A 7901-nucleotide genomic window follows, 5' to 3' on the forward strand; every position below is an offset into this window, starting at 1 on the left:
AAATGTAAATGACAGGTGAGTGGGATGTTATGGGTTTTGGAAAAAGAAAAGGCAAGAGAAAGGTAATTTGCATTAGGTATGTGTGCGGCTTTTGACACAATCTCAGGAGACGAGGATTCCCCAGCTCTGGGTCAAATTCAGGGCCCCCACCTTGGAGGGTGGTGAGGGAGTCTTCCACAGAGGAATGCTCGGGGCCCTCACTTCCTACCACCTGGCAGGCCAGCCTCTCCCTCCCTAACCTCTCCTCCCTTTCCCAGCTCCCAGCTCTTCTCTCTCCCCAACCCCCAAGAACCCTGCTGGTGCCCTGCACTGAGAGGCAATTTATAAAGCAGATGTTTATTGCAAGGTTTCACGCGAGCTTGGTGCCTCGCCAAACGTTATAGTAATTGGAGGCTGCGTTTAATTACTGATCAATGTAGAGTTGGGACGAGACAGGCCTGGAAACTGCCTTTGGTCTAGACTCTCCTCCCTGCTTCAGAGAAGGCAGGAGCTCCTAGCCCTCCGTGGCTCGGCATGCCCTGAGCCAAAGCCTGGGCAATGGCAAGGCAGGAGGATGTGGGTTCCAGTGGCTGCTGGGGTACCACCAGATTCTGCTACAGCCCTCTCCTTGCCATCACATTATTTGTTGATGCCTAGTCTGTGCCAGGAACCGTGCTGGGCATTGGGGTCGTAGGGATTAATGAATTTCTCCCAGTGCCCGGGCTGAGAGCTTTGCGTACACTATCGTGCAATCCAACACAAGGCAGGTGTCATACCCAGGCTCCAAGGTGGCCCCCAGTGATCCCTGCACCCTGATATCCACCTGTTGTGCAGTTCTCTCCCACACGAGGGGAATGACCTGTGTAACAGCATGGCTGACGTGACAGCTCGTGACTTCTGAGGCTCAGTCATTAAAGACATTACAACCATTGCCTTGCTCTCTTCGCTCACTCACTCCAGGGGAAGCCAGTCACCATGCCGTGAGGACACTCAAGCAGTCCTGCAGGGAGATCCATGCAGGGAGGAATTGAGGAGCCACCTTGGGGAGTGGAAACTCCGGTCCAATCAAGGCTGTGGATGAGACCACAACCTTGGCCAACATCATGGCTACAATCTCATGAAGAGACCCTGAACCTGAACCACCCTAAGCCACTCCACGACAACTATGAGCTTCTTAAATGGTGATTGTGGGGGCGACTGGGTGGCTCAATTGGTTGAGCGTCCGACTGCGACTCAAGTCATGATCCCACGGCTCATGAGTTTGAGCCCCACATTAGGCTCTGTGCTGACAGCTCAGAGCCTGGAGTCTACTTTGGATTCTGTCCCCGTCTTTCTCTGTCCCTCCCCCTCTCACGTTCTGTCTGTCTGTCTCTCAAATATAAACATTTAAAAAAATCTAAATGGTTATTGTGGTAAGCCACTAAGTTTTGTAGTAATAGATAACTAGTACAATAGCCATGGGAAAGAAGGAAACATAAGGAAGACTAATAAATAGGAAACACAGACAAATGTGGTAAGAAAGAGGACCGCCATAAAACATGTAATTATATAATCACTCTATGTACATATAGATTTTTGAATGTGCTGATACATTGGTGATATATATTTTATGTGTGGTATTATAATATAATCACAATAAATGTGAATGAGTTAAATTCACCAATTAAAAGAGAAATCTTACTTTATTCTTTCCTCAAAATAATTCTATGTGACAGGCATTATTACACCCATTTTACAGATGAAAGAGTTGAGGTTCAGAGTAGGGAAGAAACTTGCCCAAGGTCTCTCAACTCAAAAGTGATAGGGTGGGACTGAAGCTGGTCCTTCTGACTCCAAAGCCCTAAGCTGTATTGTACTGTTTTGTATTGTTAGCGTTTGTATTGTTAGCTTCTTTGGATAGAAGAGGAAACTGAGACTCAGAAAGGGTGAGTGACTTGCCCAGGGTCACACAGCAATATTTCAAAACGAGAGCCAGAAGCAGGCATCTGACCCATTGGTGTCTGCCCCGTGACCTATGGAGCTCTGTCATCAAAGCACAAGAATCTCAGGGGTTTTCTGTCTTCATACCTGCTTAGGACAGCTAGACACACTTGGCTGTGGCCAGAGAGACCCTCTGGGGTCAGGTGGATGAGCATCCTCAGCGGGGAGAACACCGGCACAAAGCAACTCGCTGGGGCACAGGGTGGGGTGGCTCGATGCATCGAGCTGAACTCTGGTAATTACATCAGGGGCCGGCAGCGTAATTTGTATCTGGGTGATGAATGTCTGTGTTTTCGGGCCTGATTGCCCTATTTACATTTGGAATTTGCTGATCTATTATTAATGTCTCCTGGAGGCCAGGGCGATGAGCGTGAGGAGCTGGGGAGTCCCCTCCCCCAACGATCCAGGGAGCACTAGCTCTTAGGCCCTAGCTACCCAAAGCCCCACCCTAGCTCCCTTTGTGTGACCCCAGTTTTCATGGGGCTATTGGACTAGTCGGCAGAGGGGCTGGCCTGGGATGAAGTTTCCCAACCTCTAATATACCCACGTACACACACTCGGATGTACGTATGTGAGGCCATGCACTCATATGTGTATATACATCTACATCTTTATATACCCACAGGTACTTTCATATGAACACACACAAGGAAATGCACACATGGACATGCACACACCTTCATGTGTACATGCACGAGTGTGCGTGCATGTACGCAATGTTGTATTTTCCCCACCCCAAATCCGTATGTTGAAGTTCTAACTCCAAATGTGATGGTATTTGGAGGCCGTACCTATGAGAGGTATTAAGGGCTAAATGCGGTCATGAAGGTGTGGCCGTCATGAAGGGACTGTGCCCTTATTAGAAGACATGCCAGAATCAGAGCTCTGTCTTCTCTCCATGCAGGTGAGCCAAGGAAAGACCATGTGAGTCCACAACGAGAAGGCAGTTGTCTACAAGTCAGGAAGAGAGCTCTGCTCAGAAACTGAATCAGCTAGCACCGTGATCTTGAACTTCCTGGACTCTAAACGGTGAGAAAAGAAATTTCTGTATCGTGGCAGCCCAAGCTTTGACACACGCGCACACCATCACGTGTCCAGTCACGCTGGGAGCAGCACACCTCGAGAGTGGTACGGTTGGATCCGTGACCCATGGACCCAAACGGCCTGGGTTTGAGTCCCAGCCCTGCCACTTCCCAGCTGTATGACCTTGAGCAAGTCACTTCACCTCTCTGTGCTTCTGTTTCCCCAGACGAAAAATGGGAACAATAATGTTACCACCTCCTAGGATTGTTGCAAAGATAAATTAATAGAACTCATTTGCCTGGTGCACCATAAGCACTAGACCCATGTTTGCTATGCCCATTATTATTGTTGTTATTTATGTGCCTGTCACATAAGAGGCTGAGGCATTTTGTTGCAAGATGATGAAATGCACCACGCTATACCCATACGCTCGTAACACACACACACACACACACACACACACACACACCCAGGGAAACTTCCAGGGCCCCATGGTTTCTCCCTGAAGCCCCTCCCAGCCGCTCACTCCTCCATGCCTACCTCAAGCCTGCAGGCAGGGTGGGACTGGGGAAAGACCACTGGATTTGGCTTCTCTAACCAAGCATCAGACCTCGGCTCTGCCACTTGCTGGCGACATGACCTTGGCCCAGGAATTCTAAACCTCAGTTTCGTGATCTACACAATGGGGGTAATGATAGAAATGAGCTCAGAGAAACTGCACCTCGGATGGCTGGCTGATGGCGGAGTTACGGGCGGTGTAGGAATCAACACACATTTTCCCTGCCCAGGCTGGGCCCTGGCGTGTGAGTGACTGCGCTGGCATGCAAATAAGTATGCAAATTAAACTCATTCCCTAAGACTGTGGGAAGCCAGGCACGCCCCAGCTGAAAGGTTCCATTTCCAACCGGCTCTTTGTTGAATGGCACCGGCTAGGGGTGAAAGAGCACTGGACAGGGAGTCAGAACATGCGCCCCACGAATGACCAGCCCAGGTATGACACGCGCTCACAGGTGGCGTGCACATCTCCTTATATCGGCACATCCGCGCAAACACACACACGCACAAGAAGGCGCGCCCGTGCAAGGACATGCGAATACCTATGGTGCATCCACACGGGAAGGGTCTGGACCTGGAGGCCGGTGGTGCTGTGTGGCCTTCTCCGAGTTCTGTACTTCTCTGGGCCTCTGTATTCCTCCTTTGTAAATGAAGTAAGTCATACTTGGCCCCTATTTGGTTGTGGTGAGGACCAAATGAGACAAATAGATGGCAAGCGATGATCGTGGTGCCTGGTATACAGTAAGCACTTAATATCTGGCGACCATGTTATGAGCATCCTCATCTATGAAGTGTGAGGCTGGAGGAGGTGCTCTCTGAGCTCCCGGTCAGCTCAAGGGTCCCGTGGTTCTGTGAGCTGCACCCATGCCCCACTCAGAGCCTGTCAGCCATCTAGGCCGGAGGACCGTGTGTGTGTAGGTTCCAGAAATTGGCCCCAAAAGGTGATTCTACTATCCTTCAATCGAGTTCATACTGGAACTTCTGGCCCATGGCAAGTATGAATACTACGCTGGCTGCCCTGTGACAAATGTGGTAAACTGAGGGAGGGGTCTGAGTCACCAAGGCCAGCTCAGAGCTGGAGGTGGGACCAAAAGCCAGAACCAGGCTCCTGGTTGCTCAGGGCTGGGCTTGTGCAGCCGGTGATTTCTGGGGCCTTGTCTGCTCAGAGCAGGGCCTGGTGGCCAAATCTGAGTGTGCTTCTACTTTAAGATGTGGTCTGTTCCAGGGTCACCAGGCCCCAAGCAGTGGCTCCAAATGATAAATAAATAAAATCCGATGTGAAACCCCCAGGGCAGCCATATATGGAGTATTTACTACACAGATCATTTCCAGCTGTTCTACCTCGTCCAGGAGCCTGAGACAAAGCAGCTTACATGCTTAAAGTCATGTAGCTCAAAAGTAGCAGAGGCGGACTCGAACCAGCATCCCTCTGACTTCAGAGGCCCTACCCTCAGCTCACGCGCCAGCGCCTCCCCCAGAGAAGCAAGGCGGAGAAAAATGAGTTCGCCAACCGCAATAGGCCAGAGGCCTCGGTTGCTCCCGCGGGTGACGGGAGGGGACGTGAGGCCCAGCAGCTCGGGCACCGTGCCCTCCAGGAAGCCACCCGCACCCCGCCCCGGTTTCCCTGCGATCCCAGGGAAGGTCAGCAGCCAGCACATTAAATAAGGCCATAAATTTGTCATGAAGGCCCAGAAATGAACGAGGCTCATCATTTATGGATGGAATAATTAAGCCACTGTGCTCAGTGGTTCACTGAGGCCTGTGCCCAGGGACCAGTCTGGAGATCTGGCTGTCACCATGCTCACCCCCTGGCATCTCAATCCGGACCCTGGGGCGCGCAGACTCCACCAGCAGCCGCAGCTGCCCACAAGCGCGCCCGGCAAGAGCTCCGCCCTCATGATGTCACGACCGCCCAGGCCAATCCCAGGCAGGCTTCTCTTGAAGGTCCGCCTCTCGGGTGCCCAGGCCCTTGGATGGAGGTGGTGGACCGGCGTCTCCTTGGGGTGTAAGTCGGCTTCTTCATGTGGTAGAAAGTGTAAGAAATTTTTTTTAATGTTTATTTATTCTTTTTTTTTTTTAACGTTTATTTATTTATTTTTTTGAGACAAAGAGAGACAGAGCATGAACAGGGGAGGGTCAGAGAGAGGGAGACACAGAATCCCAAGCAGGCTCCAGGCTCCGAGCTGTCAGCACAGAGCCCGACGCGGGGCTCGATCACAAACTGCAAGATCATGAACTTGAGCGGAAGTCGGACGCTCAACCGACTGAGCTACCCAGGCGCCCCGCGAGTGTAAGAAATATAGACTGACTTGGATTCAAATCCTGACCCTTTCACTCCAGCTCTGTGTGTCTGGGCTGCTCACTTCACTTCCCTGGGCCTTTGTCTTCTCCTCTCAGAAATGGGCAGGGGTGCCTGGGTAGCTCGGTGGGTTGAGCCTCTGACTCCCGGTGTCGGCTCAGGTTATGATCTCACAGTTCGTGAGTTCGAGCCGGGAGTCAGGCTCTGTGCTGACAGCTCGGAGCCTGGAGCCTGTTTCGGATTCTGTGTCTCCCTCTCTCTGACCCTCCCCCGTTCATGCTCTGTCTCTCTCTGTCTCAAAAATAAATAAACATTAAAAAAAAATTTAAAAATAAAAAAAGAATAAATAAATACACATTTTTTTTAAAAATGGGCAAAATAGGGGTGCCTGGCTGGGTCAGTCAATAGAGCACGTGACTCTTGATCTCAGGGTTTTAAGTTCCAGCCCCACGTTGGGTGTAGAGATTACTTAAAAACAAAATATCTTGTTTAAAAATGGGCAAACTAATTATTTTATGGATTATGGGGAGGATAGAACTAAATAATAGTTATAAAGTACCATGGGAAGGTCTGGCATATGCGAAGTGCGCCACAAACCCAGCATTTCCTTCCTTTCTCCCAACAGAACAGTCAGGCAGGCAGGAATCAGGAAGCTCAGAGAAGCAGAGAGATTTGACCAAGGATACGCAGCGTGAGCAAACAGTGGGCGCCTAGTGCCCAGAGCTTCACCTGGAGCTCCTGTCACCTATCATGTGTGGAAGGCGCAGCCCATTCTCCAACAAAAGGTTGAGGCCCCTGACCCCTCCCTGCCCCTGGCTACTCCAGGTCTGCAGAAGGAAGAGGTATTTGTAAAGGGAACCAAAAGCACTAACATTTATGGAGCTCTTGTGGTGACCAGGCATTTTCCTAAGGGCCCTGCAATTATGATTTCACTGCATTCTCTAGAGGACCCTTGGAAACAGGTACCATTATTATTGTCTCCATTTTATTTGTTTTATTTTTTTATTTTTTTAACATTTATTCATTTTTGAGAGACAGAGAGAGACAGAGCATGAGCGGGGAAGGGGCAGAGAGAGGGAGACACAGAATCCCAAGCAGGCTCCAGGCTCCGAGCTGTCAGCACAGAGCCCAATGCGGGGCTGGAACTCACGAACCGTGAGATCATGACCTGAGCTGAAGTCGGACGCTCAACCGACCGAGCCACCCAGGCGCCCCCATTGTCCCCATTTTAGAGATGAGGAAATGGAGGCTTATGCTCAGACCTTGGAGACACTCAGCCAAGAGGTAGAATTTGTGTGTGGTTTCCTGGGCCCCAGCAAAGCCAGGCTTGGGAGGAGGGTGGCAAATTGAAGACTATTTGGAGTTTGAGAGAGATGTCACTTGACTAGACCAGCCATGTTCCAGAATTCCAGCTCTGTTATTCCATGCTCTTCAATGGGTTCAAGCTCTCATTTTACAGATGGGGAGACTGAGGCCCCACCACCAGAGGCAGAACCTTGGGGCCTGCCCACCAGCTCTCCAGGGCCCGTCCCATTGGTCCCATTGACACCAAGGCTGGCCCAACTAGAGAGGTCTCCGGCACCTGCCTTGGGGAGGAGTCTGGACCCTCCTCCCCTCGCTACCCCACCCACCCTCCATCACCATGGCAACCATGCAGGTGAGTCTCATCACCGCTAATCCTCTAATTACCAGCCACCTCTTCAATCGGCTGTAATTACTTTGGGGACACAGTTAACCTCTCATTAGGAACGCACGGCCGCTTTCTCCAAAAGCGCAGCGGTGACAAGCCTAGTAATTTACCGCCCCGGCTCGCGGGGCCGCTTTGTGTTTAACTCGGGCGCCATCGCATCCCTGTCATTACTCCAGCCCGGTTGTCATGACGATTAATCATTCAATCCCTCATCAGCAACTTTTGCCAAATGTCACCCCGCTCTTGATCAAAATCCATCCAGCAGCCTGACACTGGGGGACTAATGACTTGGAAATAGGCTTCTCCATTCCCGAGAGCTTTTCCCCAAGACTCCTCAGCTCCCTCCAGAAAGGAAGAGGAGGGTCTGAGCTCAGT

This window comes from Acinonyx jubatus, chromosome D3 (assembly GCF_027475565.1).
Source record: "Acinonyx jubatus isolate Ajub_Pintada_27869175 chromosome D3, VMU_Ajub_asm_v1.0, whole genome shotgun sequence".
NCBI lineage: Eukaryota > Metazoa > Chordata > Mammalia > Carnivora > Felidae > Acinonyx > Acinonyx jubatus.